This window comes from Crotalus tigris, unplaced genomic scaffold (genome assembly GCF_016545835.1).
Source record: "Crotalus tigris isolate CLP2741 ecotype Arizona unplaced genomic scaffold, ASM1654583v1 scf7180000017543.2237141, whole genome shotgun sequence".
Classification (NCBI taxonomy): Eukaryota; Metazoa; Chordata; class Lepidosauria; order Squamata; family Viperidae; genus Crotalus; species Crotalus tigris.
Window position 1 is genome coordinate 2,087,331 of NW_024096463.1, and position 22,991 is coordinate 2,110,321.

The following is a 22,991-nucleotide window of genomic DNA, read 5'->3' on the forward strand; positions in this document are numbered from 1 at the left end:
AGGATAAGAATCAATGGATGGAAACTGATCAAGGAGAGAAGCAACCTGCAACTAAGGAGAAACTTCCTGACAGTTAGAACAATTAACCAGTGGAACAACCTGCCTCCAGAAGCGGTGAATGCTCCAACACTGGAAGTTTTTAAGAAGAGACTGGACAGCCATTTGTCCGAAATGGTATAGGGTTATCTGCCTGAGCAGGGGGTTAGACTTTAATGACTTCCAAGGTCCCTTCCAACTTTATTATTATATTATATTATAATCCAATTTGATGGGGTTGCACGACACACAGAATTATACATTTATGGTATATAATGATATATTTATCCAGGCAGAGCTATGCATAGTACTCCCTGCTCCAATTCTTCCTGCACAGGGATTGTGAAATAGTTTTGATGGGGAGGATGACCAATCCAAAATCATCCAGTGGTATTCCATTGCTAAGGGCGAGCTGGAAATTAAGTTTCCTTGATGTTAAACCAGTTAAACCCCCATCATCATACCCCCCTGACCCTTTGGCCAAGAGAGGGACTGTCCTAAAATAATTCAGGAAGCTGATCAAGTCTCCATCTTTCCTATCATAGACCAACATCTTAATTATTAATCGTACAAAATGAGCGAGATTAACATAAAGTACCATCCAAGGAATCCATCAGTTTAAGGTTCAGTGTATTGTGTAATCCTAAACAAATGACTTCCTTGAGCAAAAGCAAAGTTCATTCAAGCATGGGAAAACATGTTACACTATTACGTATTTATTTATTTAATTTCTCTAACTATCGCCCATTCTCAGTCAATGGGTGGCTTACAATTCAAAAAATACGTTGCCATTAAAAACACTCCAAACATTTTTCAAACACTAAAAACATCCAGATTAAATATACAGTGGAGCAAGATATTTGGCCAGTTAGCAACCGAGCAGGAAACGGAGCCCTAAACACATTCAACACTGCAGACATGGGAATATAGGCAGGTTTTTTAGGACCTTAAGGCTAACAGGGTTGGGACCATTCTAATCTCCGAAGGGAGGATGTTCCATAGAGCAGGGGCCATTGCAGAAAAATCTTGTCTTCTGGTCATCACCAGCTGACACTTTTTGGCTAACGGGATCTGCAGCATGCCCATTCTGCTCGATCTGGTTGGATGGATAGAGATTCTTAGAAAAAGATGATCCCTCAGGGACCCCAGTCCCAAGCCATATAGGGCTTGAAAGGTAACCACCAGCATCTTGAATTGCACCTGAAAACATACCAATGCAGCTCACACAGAAATGATTTTCCATGTGCATGTATCTGGTACCAGTTACTACCCACGTAGCTACATTCTGCAGTAGTAGGAGTTTCCCAATGGTCTTCAGGAGCAGCCCCATGTTGTAGAGTTTGTTACAGTAGTCTAACCGAAAGGTTACAAAGGCGTGATACTCTGTAACTACTACAGGTGCTTTTCATAATCATTCATTCAATGACCTCTTGAAGTTATGACAGCACTGAGAGAAGAGACTTGCAAATTGGTCCTTGCAATTGGAACTGCTGCAGCATCCCTGTAGTTGCATGATCAAAACTTATGTGCTTGATAAAACGTGGGTGTTTATTGCTCAGTTATTTCTGTGAGTCAATGGATAATAATTTGCTAAGACTATTTGCTCATCACAACTTATTGGAGGTGTTCGTAAGCACCTACACAATATTCTGTGTCACCAATGATAGCACCTAACTTTTGGTTTAGCTCTTTTTCAGTTGCCTTTAATTGTTTCAAGCATCAGGGTCTTCTCCAATGATTCCTGTCCCAGTCCATAATAGCTTTATTCTTAGTGCTTCCAGTCATCAGCCTGGTTTTTCTACATCTATAATGAATTATTAATTCCTGTGGTTCAGGGAACAGCATCCACATCCCGCCTCAATAATCCTACGGTAATATCAGACACAAGATGATATCATCATAGAAATTACAATCTTATATATTTGTGTAATGATTTCTGATACATTTTTTTACAGCACCATGTTAGTGTGGCTTTCATCACCATGTTACTATAGGAAAAATAACAGCCTTGACAATATATTGCCAGTGTGGTGCCTCTGCACTTCGTTATTGTGTCCTGTTCCAAGCATTAGGATGTTTTCTAATGACTCTTGCCTACACATTACGCAACCAAAATATTTAAGATTGAGGTTTTATATTAATGCTTCCAGCTATTTTATCTTGTATTGAAAGACTATTGGTCCATGACAGGGCTTTTCAACCTTTTCACAGATTGTACCACTTTTAGAACATGACAGTATTTGAATACCACCAGTGCTTAGCAAGGTGTCAAAAACTTGATGACTAAAAAAAAAAAGGGGGGGGGGAAGGATTTTGGGTTTTATTGATTAGATTCATTTGTTGATATAGAAATGTCTAGTTTATAATATTATGGAAAAGTAAAAAGTTGAGGTTCAGTGTTAATGCTTCCTTCTACTGCAACAGAGGAAGTCTGTTCTTTTTCCCTTCTCCACCTCACTTTCCCCCCCCCTTTTTCCTCCCCACTGTATCCTACTATTTGCTTTTGTATTTTTGTATTTTATTCTATAATCTAATAAAATATTACAAACTGTAGAAAAAAAGTAAAATAGTACCAGTTTTAATTTCTTGGGTGACTGTTCCTTTGCTGAATCACTTTCCCTTTGCACTGACAAACGTATGATGAACTTATCCATGTTTATTAATATGCACCACTACCAGCTAGCTCAGGGGTCTTCAACCTTGGCTCTTTTAAGATTGTGGACTTCAACTCCCCATCATGGCTGGTTGAGAAATTCTGGGAGTTGATGTCCACAGGTCTTAAAGTTGCTAAGTTGGTAGACCCCTGAGCTAGCTGGTCGGCCCTTCTTCCTCTCTCCCTTTTGAGTGTAGTAAGAATGCACCCCCCCCTCCCCAATCCCTTCCCTGTACCCTTAAAGACACAGGAATCAAGTGCAAAGCAACAAAGGCTCACAAAATAAAGAAACATATAAACTCTAGCCTTTTTTTTTAAAAGCTGCCTCAGGTTTATCACGTATCACAATGTTGCAATCCAAGACTGAAAGGCTCCGGCAACTGCAAAAAAGCTTTAGCCTTAAATTAAGCCTGTTTATCTTCAAAGAAAACTTTCTAAAAGCCATAGACAGGTGGTAAAACTAATTACATTTGTTTAAAGGGATTAAACCTACGGAGGTCAACACTTTGGACTCATTGCTAGACTAAAATATAGATTAAAATATTCCAATAACCAAAGCACACAAGCTCAACCTACCTTTCAGGATTATTGTGGAGAAATAAGAAAGCGGGAGTTTGTATGCCATCTTGTATTCACTACAAATAAAGGCAGGATAAAAATCTAACCAATAAACAGCCTTGTAACTATATTACAAGATTAAAGGATAAAGCTGCATATGACAAATGTATAGTTATATGTATATATGTGGGGTCATATCTAATTACAAATGTATACTATTTTATTATGCACAATTATTGAGCAAGATATGAATTTACTTTTTGTAAAATGCCTAATGAAATTATCATGCCACTCACTGTATTCTGATGTTAAGTGTTTTCTTAATGAGTACTAACCCACAAATAACGCCAAGTAAAGCTTAAACAAAAATTAATAATTTTTTAATAAATTTATAAATAAAGCATAAATTAACCCAATACTTAACTGCGTAGACACACACATACAGATTTAAATTAGAGTGATAAGAAATAGCAAGACAAAATACCAGGCATCTACTTTACGCACCTCCCATAATCTTCCTTGTAGGCGTGGCCTTCCGTCACCAAACCCCGCCCATCCCGGTTGGGCACCTTCCTCCAGGACTATTCTGAGCCTTCATTCCCCTCCTGCACGTATCAGCTTTCTCTATCTCTATTGGCGAGAGCAGCAGCCAATCATACAAACTGAAGCTTCCTCCTCGTCTGCCATGACCTTCTTCCTTCCCCTTAGTTTTCGCCTCGCTCCTCCTCCTCCTCCCTCCTCCGCCTCTTTTTGAAACGGACTGCGCTGATTGGCCAAGACGAGGACATAAGGGGCGTGTCTCGAAGGGATAAGTCTAGAGGAGACGAGAACGACACTGGCGACAGCAGCTGGGAGAGCAAAGACACCTGAAGGGAGGGGTGAGTGCGCATGTGCGATATGCAGTTGCTCCCCTTTCCTCCAAAAAAATAAATAAATAAAAAAGAGGGGGGCCGTCTGAGTGTTTCTCCCCTCTTTAGGGACAGATTTGGGGATGATATTGAGGCAAGTCGGAAGGGAAGTTTTTAAAGTCCTTCTCATTCTACTGAAATGGGGGACTTCCAAGACTGCTGAGCTGTGCCGGGGAGGGGGGGGGAAGGCGTGTAACTTAAAAGCCAAATTCTCTTTTCCCCCCCTCCCGGTCTTAAGTGTGACAGTGGCTAATTTGTACTCTCCTAAAGGGAAGGGGCACCTTCAGACTTATTTGGATCAGATGAGAGAATAAAGGCTCATTTCCCTGCTTCCAAGAGAGACTAGGGGTGAAAAATAAAGGCTTAATTGGCCCCCTGCCCTTGACAAGGAAGGGGCTATATAGAGGGACCATCTCTTCCCCCTTCGATTTAAAGGGGAGGCACAAATTCTTCTTTTCTCTCTCTTTTAGAGGAGGGGGGGTCCAAAAAGATATGGAGGGGGGAGAAAAAAAAATACCCCCTGGTTCTAATATGCAGGTGGTTTTAATTCAAATATTGCTTCTTCCAAAGGGTGGAGAACTCGAGTTTCTTCCCTTCTTCATATTTACCAGTAGAGAAGGGGTTAATAGTCTTTTCCCTTGAGAGGAAGGCGGGTCAGACTGAAGGTGAGTTGCTCCCCTCTCCCCCCCCCTTGAATTGAGTTGGGGAAGGAAGCTTGAACCTATTGGGTTTTGCTGTAGGTATTGTTGAAAGCTGACCTTTGTGTCTACAACAAGCTAGTTTCCTTATGCCCCACATTCCCATCCAGAATAGAGAGGGGAATTCCCTTCAACCTAAATAACATATAATTAAATTAGGGAGACGGTTAACCTGTATCTTTCACACATGTGCATACACACACACACACACACACACATCAAAAATAAGGTAGAGAAAGAATGAACTTGTTGAGCTGCAGTGCAGTGGATAACTTCCCCTCTTTCCTTCTTGACTTAGTGTACTTGACTTGAAAGCAGGGGGGACACATGGTTAAGGTGGGGGTCCTTGCCACCTCTTTCCCTTCTTAATGGTTTTTTTTTTGTGGAGGTTAAGAATTAAAAGACCTTTTATTGTTCCTTTGGCTAAAAGCAGTGGAGGCTGAAGGTTAGCTCCTCCCTTAGTTGAAAGAAGGTTGAAAAAGCTTAAATCTGACCGCATTCATTTGAGATGAAGGATCAAAGTTTAATTCCCCCATTCTTCGTGGTTAGGAACGCTTAAAGTTAATTGACCTCTTGTTTAGAAGAACAGCTGGAAGATTGAGCAGGGAAAGATGGTTAATCTTCCTGTCATTTTTTTTAAATCACCCAGCTCCCAACATTTGAGAATAAGGAAAGTATTCTAATTCCTAAATAGATAGATCTGGATTGATAACACACTGTATAGTACTTTCCCCATAGTTTTAAGAAAGTGATTGTTGAGGATCATACAATTAAAACAACTAGTTTTGCAAATTTTGGTAGAATCATTTTATATTATATTGGCTTTCTTTTTCAGTGTTGCAGTTCACCTAAAATCCATGTTAGTGTAGTGTAGCAATAGTCTATCCTTCAATAGTATTTTGTGAACAGAGGTATTCTACTTGTAGCTTCCCTTCTCTGTGTTTTTTTCCCTCACAAGAGTTCAATATTTCATTTTTGAATCAATCATCTGAAGTCAGGGAGAATAAGAGTGACTAACTTGATCAGTGAGCTTCAGAGATGATTACTCTAATCTTCACATCATGCTGACTTTTTCATTTTATGGAAATTATTTTTTGATGAATTATTTTCATGAACAATTGGAAAAAGAGAGTAGTGAATAAAGTTGCCCCAGTTATCTCAGAATAGTGAGGAAGAGGTTTGGAGCTCTCCTAACCTGTTGATAAGGGAATCTTGGATTGACAAACCAAGAAACATTTGATTGGGGTAGAAGCCTAATGATCTGAAATAAGTTTTTCTTCTTTCCCTTCTATTTCTCCTCCCTTCCCTCCATCAGTTTGAATTTTGTTTTTAAGGCAGCAAAAGATACCGTGTATTCAGTTGGTGAAACATCTGTTTTATTTGTAAAAGTTTGCTCTTAGGCTCAGTAAGTCTACTATCCTCCCTCCCTTCCTCTGTCAAAGATCAAACTGACACTAATCAGAGCCTGCAACACTGGAATAGAAAGACCATTGGCCAATCAGTAAAAAATGGTTTGGGCTGCTTAAAAAAACAGCAAAGAATACACAAACACTGTAGCACCAGCCCTGGTGTTCTTTGTAAAACTTTCTTTTAGTTAGGGCCGTTAGTTCCCATTGGTAGGGCTGAGAGTTATTGCCAGCCATAAAAGACAGCTGTATGAATGACCACTTATATAAAGTATCTTCCTATATATTTCAGAAAAGGGGTTAGGGTACAGTGGAGCTTAGTAAAATGGGGCTGTAACAAATCAAATTTAGGGAAAATTTCCTCCCTCCCCCCCCCTATCTTGCATTGGCCTAAATGTTTTTCTTCTTTTCTATCACAGTGTGACAGTGGTATGTGTGTGTATATGTATGTATGTATGTATTATCTTAAGGATAGAGAAGATAATGCTATTTCCTGCATTGTTGAAGATAAAGCATGTGGCTGAATTAGCTGATGAAGTTCTGGTGTTACGGCTTTGACTTTAGTTGGCATGTGATAAAGTGGACCTTGCTAGTTTAGGGTTGACCCACAAATGCAATTCTATTTTCTGCAGAGATCCTTGGATTTAATTTTTAGATTGTTGGTGACTTGGCTGTCAAGGAGATCTTCATGATTGACTATTATTGATATAGCCTCCATCAAGAATGCTGAAAAATATATGTCTAATTAGCTGAAGAAGTTTAAATCCTTCTGGGAAACTTTCTGTTGTGTGCATTTTGGTTGCATGGTTTTTAGATTTCCCATATTGCAACTGTTGAAAATGCTCACTTTTTCCCTCTTCAGTTCCGTTTCAGTTTTCTTTATTACCATGTTGGCTTGTCTGTTTTAGACATCGATTTCATAACCATACCAGATTAATTCTTTTTGTGTTCCTGACATCAGGAGAGTTTATTTATCCTCCCTGTTTTCTAGGTGCGACTGTTCTGTGTCTTTTAATTGCTCTCAGTTGTTGGAGCAATTTCTACATGTCTCTTCCCAAAGCTTTCAAAAGATTCGAAAGACAAACAAACTGTTCTTGTCCTGAAAGTTTGTATAGATGTTGCGGAACCAAAGGTTATTTCCACACTGAGAGGTGAAATGGAAAAGTTTTCTCAACAAAAATTGGATTGGGGAGGGGAACGAGATGGCAACAGGAACATTTGGCTGCTGGACTCTCCGCAAGAATTCCAGCATGTAAGAAAAATATTACAGATCGTATTGAATATTTACCCGAGTGTGTAACTATCTTGAAAACAAGCTAGCAAAAAATTACTCATTGACAGAAATATTTACCAGCTAAGGGCTGCATCCCCTTCTAAGCTGAATGAAGGTAAGACACTCTTCTACTAAGCTGGTATGCTACCCACAAAAAAAAGCAAAATGCTCCAGTTTGGTCTAGTAGTTAAGACACCAGGCTAAAAACTGGGAGACTGTGAGTTCAAGTCCCGCCTTAACCATGAAAACCAGCTGGGTGACTTTGGGACAGTCATCGGGAGACTTTGACTTCTAGTCCTGCCTTGGGCATGAAAGGCGCTGGCTCGCTTTAGGCCAATCACTCTAGGACAGGGATCTTCAAACTTGACAACTTTAAGACTTGTGGACTTCAACTCCCGAATTCCTCAGCCAGCCAGGGCTGGCTGAAGAATTCTGGGAGTTGAAGTCCACAAATCTTAAACTTGCCAAGTTTGAAGACCCCTGCTCTAGGAGACAGAGTTCTAGTCTTGCCTTAAGCACGAAAGCTTGTTGGGAGATTTTGGTCCAGTGCTCTCTTAGCCCAACCCACCTCACAGGGTTGTTGTGGGGAAAATAGGAGAAGGAAGGTGTGTTGGATATATTCACCACCTTGAGATATTTGCAAAAATAATAAAGGTGGAACATAAATAAATAGTTTGTTGCTTCATTTATTCACTTGCTTGGATTTCTTTATTCCTGTGTTTTATGGTGTGTAACTCCTATGTAAACAAGCTTAAGACTTAAAAACCAAGATTGGGGTTATTAGAAGCTGGGTAGAGCAGATTCTAATACCTACCTTTAATCTCCTCAAATAAATTTGAATTCTGTTTTTTTTAAAACAAAAACAAAAACAAAAACCAAACTCTGGAATAGTTGCAGTGCTGAGGAGAACCGGCAATAACACGAAAGGAAAAATCTGAGAACAATAACGTGTTTGCTTAAGGAAGGGGGTGGATAAACTTTCATTCTAAAACAGTGTTTCTCAACCTTGGCAACTGTAAGTCTTAAAGTTGCCAAGGTTGAGAAACATGATTCTAAGCCAAGGTCTAGATCCTTGGGGCAATCCTCAATTAGTACCATCTTCCACTGATTAGGAATTCTGGGAGTTTAAATATCTTTCCCTCCTCCAATTGTCCCCTCTCACAGACAAAAATTTCCCCATGGAATAATTAGACTACAAGTTAGTGCATGACCCATGTTCACTTCATAAACTTCCATAGCTCAGGGTCCTAGTCCAGTCCTTGATTAATGACCAGTCGCCTGGCATTCTCTTCAACATAATTGTTTAAATATGACATTTTAAAAGGCTTATACAGTTGTTGGAATTTTGAATTCATTCTCGTAGGGCAGGGCTGGGGAGCTATGGGTCTTTCATGACGTGTGGACTTCAACTCCCAGAATTCCTGAGCCAGCCATGCTGGCTCAGGAATTCTGGGAGTTGAAGTCCACACATCATGAAGGAGCCAAAGTTCCCCACCTCTGTCATAGGGATGGCCTCCTAAATATCAATAATGTGCTGAAAGAATACTGAATGATTAGCAGAACATCCCATTGGAAAGATAACACGTTGTCTTGGATACAGAGTACTGTGTGCACTTTATCCCACTGACCCTGAACACTAACAGATATTCATTGCATTTGAAGTTGGAAGTAGCTAGGTATTAAGAAATTTATAAGACTTTCCTTTATCTAAACCTCATCTTAAAGAGGGGGACTCCCAAAAGAGAGTGTGAAGGACAGGATAGTCCTCTTTTGTCTTTTAAACACATTCATTTACAGTAGTGAAAAACAAACACAAGCACATTATGTAAAGGCCCTTCTTCTTATCTTTCTTTCACCAGTTTGCTTTCTAGTCAAAGAACTTACAGATGCAAAGAGACAATGTAGTCTCCCACTAAACATGCATTTTTTCTGGAGGTATGGGTAGTCCTTGATTTACAACCTATATTGAGCCCAACATTTATGTTGCTAAGCGAGACAGTTGTTAAGTGAGCGTTGCTCTATTTTAAGACCTTTCTTGCCACCGTTGTTAAGTGAAGCATTGCAGTTAAGTTAGTAACACAGTTATTTTAAGTCAGGGGTCTTCAAACTTGGCCCTTTTATGACTTGTGGACTTCAACTCCCAGAGTTCCTCAGCCAGGCACGCTGGCTGAGGAATTCTGGGAGTTGAAGTCCACAAGTCATAAAAGGGCCAAGTCTGAAGACCCATGTTTTGACTTTGCTTGTCAGAAGGTTGCAAAAGGGAATCATATGACTCCGGGACACTGCAACTTTATAAATATGTCAGTTGCCAAACATCTGAATTTTGATCACGTGACCGTGAGGATGCTGCAGAGGTCATAAGTGTGAAAAACGGTCATGTCCCTTTCTTCAGTGCTGTTGTAACTTCAAATGGCTATTAAAGGAACTGTTGTAAGTCAAGAATTACCTGTATTTAAAAAGATATTTGACCCACAGAAAAAGATGAACATTTATTCTTTCTCATTCTAAAATATAGGATTCAGAACGAGGATCCTAAGTTATAGGAATTCATGCTGTGAAAAAGCAGTAAGACATTGTTGGCAGTGGAACCAATTAATCGGAAAGAGTGGGCTTAGTTCCACTGGAAGTATTCTGGCGAAGGGTGGAACCATCTGCTAAGGATTCTAAAATTTGGGTTACTCAGCTGAGCAGTGTATTGGATTTAAAGCTTAAATCGGTGGCTTTCAAACTAGCAAGTTTAAAGTATGTGAACTTCAACTCCCAGAATTCCCCAGGTTGATTGGGGAATTCTGAGAATTGACGTTCGCATATTCTCAAGTTGCTAAGTTTGAAAAACTACTGCCCTAAGTGGCTCCTTTCAATTCTAGGTTGCTGGATTTACTCAAACCTGAGCTACGGTATAGACTGAAAGATTGTGGTATTAGAACAGGGGTTTTCAAACTTGGCCCTTTTATGACTTGTGGACTTCAACTCCCAGAATTCCTCAGCCAGCATGCTACAAGTCATAAAAGGGCCAAGTTTGAAGACCCCCGTGTTAGAGCTTGCGGGCTGTTAGGTATAAAGCAAGATTTATTTAAGGTTGCAGAAACTGCCTTTTTTTTCTTGAAAATCTGAGATAGCATGAAGTTTCACGGCAATCTGTAGCAGTGTTTCTCATCCTCAGGAACTTTAATATGCATGCTGCCTCGGGAATTCTGGGAGTTGAAGTCCATGCATCTTAAAAGTTTTTGAGGTTGAAAAAGACTGATCTTTAGTAAATTGGTAGGTTTTCTGAAACTGGTAGCAAAGTATAAACAATCTTTCTTCTTTGGTGTTCTGAGCTGGCTTGGAGAATGTGTCAGCCCATTTGGTTTCTATGCTTGATCTTATCCTAGAATCTGTGTCCCAGCTGGAAGGTGTAATCTGTCTTCTCTAAGCCAGTTTTTTATCACTTGCAGTTATCAGATTGATGCATAAATATGAGATTATAATAAGGTATCCCTTTTGCTCTGCGCTGTGCTTTTCAGAAGAGCATTTAGAAGCAGTCCCTGATTGGTGTGGTGGCCTAATGGTGAAGATGCTCACCTCTCACTTGAAAGGTTGAGAGTTCAGTCCTAGGTAGCGGCAGATATTTCTCTCCTAGAGCACAAAGTAAAAAAAATACTTGCTAAGAACTTTGAGTAGGCATCAGGAAGGGCATCTGGCTAGTAAAGACTCAGCTCCATCCAGTTGCTCTAACTCGGGGGTAGGCAACCTTTGCTCTTTTATGACTCATGGATTTCAACTCCCAGAATTCCTGAGCCAGCCATGCTGAGGGGACAGGGAGAGGTTTCCAAGCTGAGCCATGCTGGCTCAGGAATTCTGGGAGTTGAAGTCCACAAGTCATGAGGGGGCCATAGTTCCCCCATGTTGGTTCAGGAATTCTGGGAGTTGAAGTCCACGAGTCATAAAAGAGCCAAGGTTGCCTACCCCTGGCCTAACTGTATCCTGAATAGGGACTATAGGGAATTTTTGTGTTCAGAGGCAGTCCCTAATATGATGCTCACAGTGGTTTGTGTAGATGGAAATCATTTATTGAATGGTTTCTGGGGTGTGTTTTGCTGTACTGTTAGAAGCTTTCAAGGTAGTCCTTGATTTATGACTGGCACTTAATCACTGCTTGAAGTTTCGAGGGACCACAAAAAGGTACTTACGACCCAGGTTCAAAGTTCCAATGGCCAACACAACCTTGGTGCATTAATTAATTGCATTCTGGACACTCCGCAATCAACACAACTGTTTGCAGCATGCTGCAGTCACATAACCAAAATTTAAAACATTTTTTGCTGGAAAACAGTGTTTACTTCTGGTTCCAAGCAAAAAAAAAATGGCCATTGCATATAATGGGTTCACTTAACATCGTGGCATTAATTTTACTATCATGTTCCCTTAATAACTGCTGCCAAAATCAAGTGTACGGTCATGTGATGATCCACTTAATGACCGGCATGACTTATAACCATAACAGTGGGCTCAAATGGTCGTAAGTCAAGGACTACCGTGTTTAGTGCTGGGCTCGTTTCGACAAAGTACAAAATTTTGGCAAAACACTCAAAGCAAGTAAGAAACATTCCGCAGACCTGCGTTCTATCTACAGTTGTAACATAAGAAGACTTCTGGGGTAAGAATTTCAGCTGCCAAACTATGAGAAACCTGTGCAGGCAATACTCTTCAATATCTCTCTTATTGCAACTTCCTCATCCCTGTGATCCTATATCAGAGTATTTTGTTGCCCTTTGCCACTGGTTTGTGTTTTCAGGTGGTAGGATATTAGCAAACTGAATGTGAATTATCCAGGTCAGATGAGTTGCATTTTACTTACCTGATGAACAGGTTTGAAAACAAACTTACTTGTCATAACTCAGAGAAAATGATTTGTTTGTGCTGTACCCATTCCCTGCTAGTGTGAAATTCTCTGAGCTAAGTTGCCTACCCCGTCTCCTATTGTATAAGACTGGTTTCAACTTGTTGTATCTTTACCTATGAAAAGAGGCCTTGTTTTCCTCTAACTAGGAGCCGCATTCTTTTTTTTTTTAATTTAAATTTTTATTTTTTAAACCAACAAGACAAAACAAAACATAACACACATACACACACAGGGTGTGCTCCTCCTTTTTTTTTAACAGCAATTTCGTAACGGTAATCTTCTATTATTTACATTTTCCCCCCTTATTCTTCTTTAGATATATTTGTCCTTGTTGTCCTGTTGTTTCTTGTTTGCATTTTTCTTCCTTCATACTATACATCATACTAAAAATAATACATATTATTATTACTATACATTATTATACACACATTTCCACTTTTGACCTTTCCACATTTATTCTCCTCTATTATTTCTAGTCTCCAACCAATTGTAGCACTTATTCCATATTAAATAGTACTCTCTATCTTCCTTTTCTTTTCTCTTTTGTTAATTTATCCATCTCAGCACAGTCCAGGATTTTCCTTATCACTTCTTCCTCTGATGGTATATTCTTATTTTTCCAGAACTATGCGTATACTATGCCATTATTATATGTAGAATTAAATACCGTATTTCTTTACTATATTTTCTGTTTAAAATACCCAGCAAAAAGATCTCTGGTTTCCAGTCTATGGGTTGGTCTATTATTTCTTTGATCCATCTTCTTATTTTAGTCCAGTATTTTTTTGCAACTGGGCATGTCCACCATAAATGATAATATGTTCTATGTACTTTTTTACATTTCCAACATGTTGGCGAATTGTTCTGGAACATCTTGACAAGCTTTGCTGGTGGAAGATGCCATCTGTAAAACATCTTCAACTGGTTTTCCTTGAATGCCGCTGACATAGTCAATTTTATGTTTATTTCCCATATTTTTTCCCATTTCTCCAATTCTATATTATATCCGAATTTTTTTGCCCATCTAATCATTGTGTCTTTGACAACCTCGTCTTCCATTTTATATCTCAATAGGTATTTGTATAAATTGCTAATTAATTTTATTTCTGTTCCATGTATAATTTTATCCAATTCTTGCGTGAGCCACATTCTTCTACATTAATTCCTAATCATGTATTACCTTAAAGGTGAGCTGGTTGTCAAGCACCTAAAATGCAGTCATAGGATCCCAGGGGCATGTGTAGCCCTCGGAATTCCAGAATCAAGTCGTAGGTAGCTTTTGATGGGTCTTTTGTTACTTCAAATGGTTACTTGATGAGGATTTCCTGTACTTTCTTTTTCGGTTAGACCAGGGGTAGGCAACCTCGGCTCTTTTATGACTCATGGACTTCAGCTCCCAGAATTCCTAAGTCAGAATTCTGGGAGTTGAAGTCCATGAGTCATAAAAGAGCCGAGGTTGCCTACCCCTGGGTTAGACTATTTGGCGTAGCTCTTAACCCAATAACAGCTGCACACCTCTGTTTACACTGACTTGTAACTTTCCAGTACATTTTGAGCAGGAAGCCCTATACCAGGGGTAGGCAACCTTGGTTCTTTTATGACTTGTGGACTTCAACTCCCAGAATTCCTGAGTCAGGAATGGTTGGTTCAAGAATTCTGGGTATTGAAGTCCACAAGTCATAAAAGAGCCAAGGTTGCCTACCCCTGGCCTATACCATTTCAAACAAATGGTTGTCCAATTTCTTCTTAAAATAAATTTGATCTGGAAACAAGCCAAATTTGTTTTGCCAGCAGGTTGATGATACCATTTGGGTGAGATCAGATTTGCTGTGAAATACATTTAATTTTTCCTTTCCTCTGTTTTTTTTTTGTTTTCCGCTCTACCATTTTTTAATTGCCTTTGCATGTTGTGACCTATATGCTGATTTCCTAAGAATATTTCCAGAATACTTACAAACAGTCCGGAAATGTGGGCCACTTAACAGACAACGTTGAGAAAATAATGGCTTTTATGTGCCATGGGTAGGCAGGAAGTGCTTTGCAGTAAATCAGCACACCAAAACCTGAACAGAACAATTTCTACTGATGGATTCTTCCTTGTGGACACATTAATCTGCTTCCCTGTTGTCCTCAAGCCAGGAGAAAAGTATGTTGATATAAGGAATACACTCCTTGCATCTTTTCTTTCTACTCTTGATACCCTGAAAAAGATTCCTGAAAGACAATTTCAGGCAACCTGTTTATTATCTCAATTTACATGACTGCCCATCTCAAATTCATAACTCTGGGCTTTTTACGGTGTTCCATTCAGCCGTGTTTGATTCTCAGAGACTGCCCAGACAGGTTTCTTTGCAAAGTTTTTCAGAAGTAGTTTGTCATTGTTTCTTTCCTGGGGCTGAGAGAATGTGACTGGCCCAAAGTCACGCAGCAGACCTCATGCCCAAGGAGGGACTAGTACTCATGTTCTCCCAGTTGCTGCCTTTAGCACTACACTAAACTGGTTCTCAAAAACACGATTGAAAGAATATAAAACAGTAAAGATAAAAATATGCCTAAAATCCGCAGTTGAGATAAAAACAGAACAACAGAATTGGAAGGGACCTTGGAGGTCTTCTAGTTCAACCACCTCCTCAAGCAGGAGACCCTATACTGTTTCAGAGAAGCGGTTATCGAATCTCTTCTTAAAAACCACTAATGATGGAGCACCCACAACTTCTGGAGGCAAGTCGTTTCACTGATTAATTGTTCTGACTGTCAAGAAATTTCTCCTTAGTTCTAGGTTGCTTCTCTCTTTGGTTAGTTTCCACCCGTTACTTCTTGTCCTGCCTTCAGATGCTTTGGAGAATAGCTTGACTCCCTCTTCTTTGTGGCAGCCCCTGAGATATTGGAACACTGCTACCATGTCATCTCTAGTCCTTCTTTTCATTAAACTAGACAAGTGGTGGCGAACCTATGGCACGGGTGCCAGAGGCAGCACTCGGAGCCCTCTTTGTGGGCACACGTGCCGTTGTGCCAGCCTTGCCTCCCCCTGCGACCCCCTCCTCTCCAGAAGCCCCCCTGAAGAAGAGTCACCTCTGAGCGTGGCCCACACGGAGCAGCGCAGCCAAGGACATGGTAGCCAGGCAACGTAGACAAGACTCTGCCCTCTCACCCCATCATGCAGTTGATGCTGCAGGGCGCGGGCAGAGGGTGTGGCCGCTGGGCTGCCTGGGCGATCTGCAGTGGGCCCTGGAGGTGGTGAGTGGTCCTGTGGGCTGGCGAGGCAGGGGATAGGGGCAGAGCGGGGGTGGGGCAGGGGGATGGAGTAGGGGCGGGTCCAGTTTTTGGGCACTCGGTCTCTAAAAGGTTCGCCATCTCTGAACTAGACATACTCAAGTCCTGCAACTGTTCTTTATATGTTTTAGCCTCCAGTCCCCTAATCATCTTTGTTGCTCTTCTCTGCACTCTTTCTAGAGTCTCAGCATCTTTCTTATATCGTGGTGACCAGAACTGGATGCAGTATTCCAAGTGTGATCTTACCAAGTCATTATAAAGTAGTACTAACACTTCACATGATCGTGATTCTGCCTCTCTGTTATTGCAGCCTAGAACTGGGTTGGCCTTTTTGGCAGCTGCATCGCACTGTTGGCTCATATATATAAGTGATTGTCCACTGGGATTCCAAGATCCTTCTTGCAGTTGTTACTATTGAGCCAGATACCACCTATTCTACACCTGTGCATTTGGTTTCTCTTGCCTAAATGTAGAATCTTCTTTTTCTCACCATTGAATTTCATTTTGTTAGATAGGGCCCAGTGTTCAAGTCTGTCAAGATCTTGAGCCTATCTTCTGGACAAACAAGAAACAAACAAGAAAAAGTGAGAAGGAAACTCAAGATTGCCCTACCTTGATTCTCTTTGGTATAAGAGGGAAGGAAGGAAGCTGTCAGGCTTTCTGATATTTTTTGTGGTCCCTTCCTGACCTAGCTTGCTTGGAAGGTCTGACAATGGATGACTTTATTGGCAAATAAAGAGCCGAGGTGGCGCAGCAGTTAGAGTACAGTACTGCAGGCCACTTTAGCTGACTGTGTTCAGCAGGTCAGCGGTTCAAATCTCACCGGCTCAAGGTTGACTCAGCCTTCCATCCTTCCGGGGTAGGTAAAATGAGGACCCAGATTGTTGGGGGCAATGTAAATATATATATACATTGCTTACTGGTGTACACCATTTAGAGAGTGCTTGCACTTAAAGCGGTATATAAGTCTCATAAATAAATAAATAAATAAATAAATAAATGTTTGGGCAGAAATGTCTCAGCTGTTTTCCTGGTAGGGCATTCTTTATCCTAAATAAGACAGCTGGTTGACAGCCAACTAACTCAGGCTAGAGAAATAATAGTCAAATGATAATAAATATTGTCATTTGACAATAAATAGTGTCACTCTATTGCAGCGGTTCTCAACCTTTGTGTGACGGCGACCCCTGTCACACGGACGTGCCGTGCATGCGCAGCGCGGCGCGCATGTGTGGGGGCCACCCCATGCGCCATGCGCATGCGTGGAGCTGCCCCATGCGCCGTGCGCATGCGTGGGGCCGCCCCATGTGCCGCGCGCATGCGTGGGCCGCCCCCATGTGCCGCGCGCATGCGTGGGCCGCCCCTATGCACCGCACGCATGCGTGGGGTGCCCCCATGCACCGTGCGCATGCGTGGGGGCGCCCCCATGCGCTGCACGCATGCGCGGTGCCACCCCCTGAGGGGGGAAAATGGCGGATCACGTTTGGCGACCCCCGAAAAATGGTCCTTCGACCCCAAATGGGGTCGCGAACCATAGGTTGAGAACCGCTGCTCTATTGATTCTGCATCCTGATCTTTGAAACGAAACTCAAAATGTCTCCATTTTCCGCATCTGGTGCCACTGCTCTTTTGTTCAAGAGAATAGCAAGAGATAATAACTTATGTTGTCAGCTTTCAGGACTGCATTGGACGTTTAAATGATGCCAACTGCAGACGTGGAAGGGAATTACAGGAGTGTCAGAACTCAACAGCAGCTTGACAAAATGGAATGAAATAGCCAATTCGTTATATATTAAGTTGTTCATTGTATAATAAAACACTTGATAACATCAGGATGGCTGAAAAAGTATACTTCTGTGCCAGCATCTTCCAGAGGGAAACATTCCAGAAGGAAACATATTGAGGCCTTGTTTCTAATAGAAGTTGGAAAAATCGGAATGAGAATTGAAAATTGTCTGGTTATAAACCAAAGTGAAGATCTATTGCATCTATTGTCCAAACTTGGCAACTTTAAGATGTGTGAACTTCAACTCGGCCATCTTTCCAGCCAGTTTCCTGCAAAATACCTCTATGGGAGAAGCTGGATTCGCTTAGCAACCACATGATTCACTTAACAAGTGCAGTGATTCGCTTTAAAATGGTCGTAAAATTGGATTTGGTCAACTTACAACCACGTTGGCTGAAGACAGAAATTCCGGTTCCAATTGTGGTTCTAAGTTGAGGAATGCCTGTACATCTGAAAGTTGCCAAGTTTGAAAAACAGTTCATTTAGTGACCATTCAAAGTTACAACAGCACTGAAAAAAGAGACTTATGGCCGTTTCTCATAGTTACGACCTTTGCAGCCTCCCCCATGGTCACGTGATCAAAATTCAGGCACTTGGCAACTGATTCATATTTATAACAGTTGTGATGTCCCTGGGGGGGGGGGATCACGTGATCACCTTTGGCGACCTTCTGACAACCAAAATCAATCGGGAAGCCAGGTTCACATAAACAACCATGTTACTAACTTAACAACTGCAGTGGTTCACCTAATACAGGGGCAGGCAAACTTGGCTCTTTTATGACTTGTGGACTTCAACTCCCAGAATTCCTGAGCCAACATGGCTCAGCATAGAAATCTCTCCCTTTCTCCTCAGCATGGATGGCTCAGGAATTCTGGGAGTTGAAGTCCACGAGTCCGAAAAGAGCCAAGGTTACCTACCCCTGACCTAATAACTGTGGCAAGAAAGGTCGTAAAGTGGGGCAAAGCTCACTTAACAAATGTCTCATTTAATAACAGAAATTTTGGGCTCAATTGTGATTGTAAGTCAAGGACTACCTGTATTTGTCCTGCTTATGGTCTTCCCTGTGGCATGTGGTTGGCCATTGTTAAAAAGAAGGCAGCCTATGCAGACATTTGATCTGATTCAGCAGAGTTTTTGTGTTTTTTTCCTGGCCTATCTCCAACAAAAAACGTGCAGGAGAAACCTAAACTGAACTACAGGTAATCCTCAACTTACAGCCACACCTGAGACCAAAATTTATGTTGCCAAATGAGAAATTTGTTAAGTGATTTTTGCCTCATTTTATGACTTTTCTTACCATATTTGTTAAGTGAATCACTGCAGTTGTTGAATTAGTAACACGGTTATTAAGTAAATCTAGCTTCCCCATTGACTTTGCTTGTCAGAAAGTTGGAAAAAGTAAACATATGACCCTGGGACACTGTAACCGTCATAAATGTGAATCAGTTGTCACACGTCCAAACGTGAATCACGTGACCATGGGACGCTGCAACGGTCATAAGTGTGAAAAATGGTCATAAGTCACTTTTTCCCCTGCTGTTGTAACTTCAGTCACTAAGCAAATTGTTATAAGTTAAAAACGATCTGTACTGGGTCAAACCATGTGGGAAGCAAGTGAAAGCCTGAGAATGCTAATTGGGGGCAGAATAATGTGTGTATTGGGAGAAAGTTGTGCCCCCCCTTGTTTTTGTGTGCAAAACCTGAATTTGAAAACCCTATTTTGCCTGATAGAAGCAAATTCTGCAGAGTTTGTGCATGAAGAGAATAACAGAAGAATACAATTTAAAGGCAGCGATTGTCAGGTGCTCATGACACAACTGTTTCAACAGCCCCCCCCTCCTTCCTGAGAACTTTAATTGCAGCTGCCTTCTTGGGTTACTTTTTTTTTTTTTAGGTCAGGAGTACTTGTCTAATCTCACTGGGACAGGTGGACATAGACAAACAGCTTCTATAATCTTCATTTGGACTGCCACAACTTGAAATAACAAGAGTCGCTTTGTTGATTTGTCAGACTGCTGAGTGATTTACGAGGGGGTTCAGCTTTGGAGAAGTTGGTTGAAAATCTCTCAAGTTTGCAATACAAAGAGCTGCATTCAAGCAAGGAAGGTATGTTTTTTTTTTTTTTTAAACTCAAATGCTTTCTTTTAGATTTTGTTTTTTCAGCTAGAATTACTGGGAGGTGAATGTTCTGGGCTAGGAAGGAATTATTATTGTATGACAAAGGTAGTCCTCTCTTATGATCACTTTTGAGCCCAGCCCGGCAGGCCTGGGGTTGATGTCCCGGGGGGGGGGGGTGGGATACGATTGGGACATGCTGTATGAATGCACTTATTTTTATTGTTATATTTATTGTTTTAATTTTGTACACCGCCTGAGTCCCTAGGGATTGGGCGGCATATAAATTTTATTAATACAATAAAATAAATAAATAAATAAATAAAATTTATGTTGTTCAGCAAGACATTTTTTTTTCAATCTCAGAATAACAGAATCGGAAGGGATCTTGGAGATCTTCTAGTCCAACTTTTAGTCCAACGTAATTTTGAACGGTCACTAAATGAACAGTAAATCGAGGACTTCCTGCATGCATTGAATTATTATTTGAGAAATGTCTTCATATTTTCTATGTGTTATGGAGTCCACAGTACAGGGGAATTAAATTAACAACAAACTATTTAACAGCCAGTAGGCTGGTGTTTCATTTCTGCAGGGCGTTCAACTCTCACCCATATTTCTTTTCTTCCCTTGACAGAGACTGATTTGAAGGGTTTTGTTTTCGTAGCTCAGGTAGCATTTCCAGTGCCTGGTTCAGTCCTCAACGTACAACCATTTGTTTAGTGATTGTTCGAAGTTACAACAGCATTGAAAAAAAGTGACTTATGAACATTTTTCACACTTATGACCTTGGCAGCATCCCCAGGGTCACGTGATCCGCATTCAGATGCTTGGCAGCTGGTTCATATTTATGACCGTTGCTGTATCCCCGGGTTATGTGATCCCTTTTTGTGACCTTCTGACAAGCGAAGCCGGATTCGCTTAACAACCGTGTCCATAACTTAACAACTGCAGTGATTCACTTAGCAACGGTGGTAAGAAACATCATGACATGAGGTAAAATTCACCTAACAACCATCTTGCTTAGCAATGGGAATTTTGGACCCAATTGTAGTCATAGGTTGAGGACTACCTGTAGCATTTTGCTCCTTAGGGGCAGAGAGAATTCTTTGATAAGTGGATCCCTTAAAAATTGTTAGAAATTGCCCTTCAGAGAAAGGCAGTTGCCTCCTGAAAAAACACCTTTTGGACAACCATGACCTGGATGACTGAGCATCTCCATAGACATATCCTGGGACATGTATATTTGCCTTCATTTCCAGTCCTGCCTGGCAAACTACATAGCAATGTATGGCTTTGAATCAATGCGTGGCTTTGATAGATGAATTCTATCAACAAGCAATGTGTGGCTTTGATAGATGAATTCAAGTTCATAGTAATATTTATGACTGTGTATTCATGGAAAAGATTGCTTCTTGTATTACTCTAGGACAGGGATAGGCAACCTGGGCTCTTTTAGGACTTGTGGACTTCAACTCCCAGAATTCCTGAGCCAGTATGGCTCAGCTTGGAAACCTCTCCCTTTCCCCTCAGCATGGCTGGCTCAGGAATTCTGGGAGTTGAAGTCCATGAGTCATAAAAGAGCCCAGGTTGCCTACCCCTGCTCTAGGATATTTACAGATAATCCTTAATTTACAACCACCTATCCTCACAGTTATGACTGCCACATCACAACCCCCCCCCGGGTCACGTGATTGCAATTTGACCGCTTTTATTTTTATTTATTTATATTTTGTTTTTCTTGCCCGCTCATCTTCCTCAGTTGTGGCGTGGCAACTGACCCATAATTATGACTGTCGCAGTGTCCTGTGGTTAGGTGATTGCAGTTTTCCATCTTCCTAGCCAGTGTCCAATGAACAAAATCAATGGAGGAAGACGGATTCACTTAACAGCCATGTGATTCACTTAACTGTGATTTGCTCAACCGCTGCAGTAAAAATGATCATATGATTGGGCCCAGTCACATGATGATTTGCTTAATGACCACACCACTTAATAATTGAAATCTCCATCCCAAATGTGGTTGTAAGTCGAGGGCTACTCGCACAGGCAGTCCTTGACTTAAGACCACAATTGAGCCCAAAATTTCTGTTGCTAAGTGAGACATAGGTTAAATGAATTTTGCCCGGTTTTAGGAGTTTTCTTTCCACAATGGTTAAATGAAGTACTGCAGTTATTAAGTTAGTAATATGGTTAAATCTGGCTTCCCCCATTGACTTTGCTTGTCAGAAGGTCACAAAAGGGATCACGTGACCCTGGGACATTGCAACTGTCATAAATATGAACCAGTTGCCAAGTGTCCAAATTTTGATAACGCAACGGTGGTTTTCAGAGCTGTTGTAACTTTGAATGGTCACTAAACAAACTGTTGTAAGTTGAAGACTACCTTTTATAAGAAAGAGAGAGAGAGAGAGAGAGAGAGAGAAAATTGGGATTTTGACTCATTAGTGAGGATTAAAATAGAATATAGACAAGATGTGTACTCTGAATACTAGATTTGTTATGAACTGAGATAAAGAAAACTTTGGCCATTTAAAATTTGTATAAATATCAAAAGTTAAATTTGAATATTGATTGGTCCATAAAGGTTGAATGTAAAAGTAATGTATATATATATATAAGCTCAAAATCTACTGATAAATGTAATAAACATGTTTTTATTTAGCTGATATAATAAAAACTGTACTAGCTTAAATATGAGATAGTAGACACTAAGAGAAAAAGAGAGAAGTATTTGATGTTGAAACAAGGGAAATTGTGGTTACTAAATTTAAGACATTTGGAAATTAATAGAAAATAAGAACGTTACATTATATTATTAGTTAGATGATGTAAGACGGTGAGAAATAGAATATATTCAAATAGATAAGACATGTTTCCTGAATATTAGACTTTGTGATGAATTGGGATAAAGGGAACTTTGCTCACTTAAAACCTGGACATTATAAATATTAAATGTTAAATTTAAATATTAATGGGAAATTAAAAATTGGAAAAAACTAATTAGGACATTGATTGTCTATAAAGACTGAATGTTAAAATAACCAGGACATGTATAAGCTAAAAATTATTGATAAATGTAATAAGAATTGTATTAGTTTAAATATGAGACAGTAAATACTAAGGGGAAAAGAGAGGAAATATTTAATGCGGTAGTTTGAGACTTGCACTAAAGATGTTTGTATGTCACTGAATTTTCAATTAACTCAGCCGCTACGATGCTTTTTAAATACTTAAATGTAAAATTAGAAAATCAATAAAACATTAAATAAAAAGAAAGAAAGAGGAAGGAAGGAAGGAAGGAAGGAAGGAAGGAAGGAAGGAAGGAAGGAAGGAAGGAAGGAAGGAAGGAAGGAAAAGAAAGATTTTCAGGAAAGACATGAGCTGGTTCCAGCTA

At 40.4% G+C, this 22,991-nt stretch overlaps 1 protein-coding gene across 4 annotated transcripts in view; it reads left to right on the forward strand.

Moving 5' to 3' along the window:
• The first annotated feature begins 4,039 nt into the window (after positions 1-4,039).
• The window catches only part of SLC25A42 (solute carrier family 25 member 42), a 41,040-nt gene continuing 22,088 nt past the window's right edge, over positions 4,040-22,991 (forward strand). Inside the window, exons 1-3 of one of the 4 annotated variants that reach the window (XM_039323762.1) lie at positions 4,077-4,125; positions 4,726-4,820; positions 19,374-19,585. The gene's annotated coding sequence lies outside the window, so the exon portion shown is untranslated. Of the gene's footprint in view, positions 4,126-4,725; positions 4,821-19,373; positions 19,586-22,991 lie in introns of all 4 variants that reach the window. The other 3 variants (XM_039323929.1, XM_039323850.1, XM_039323676.1) reach the window with 3 other exon arrangements.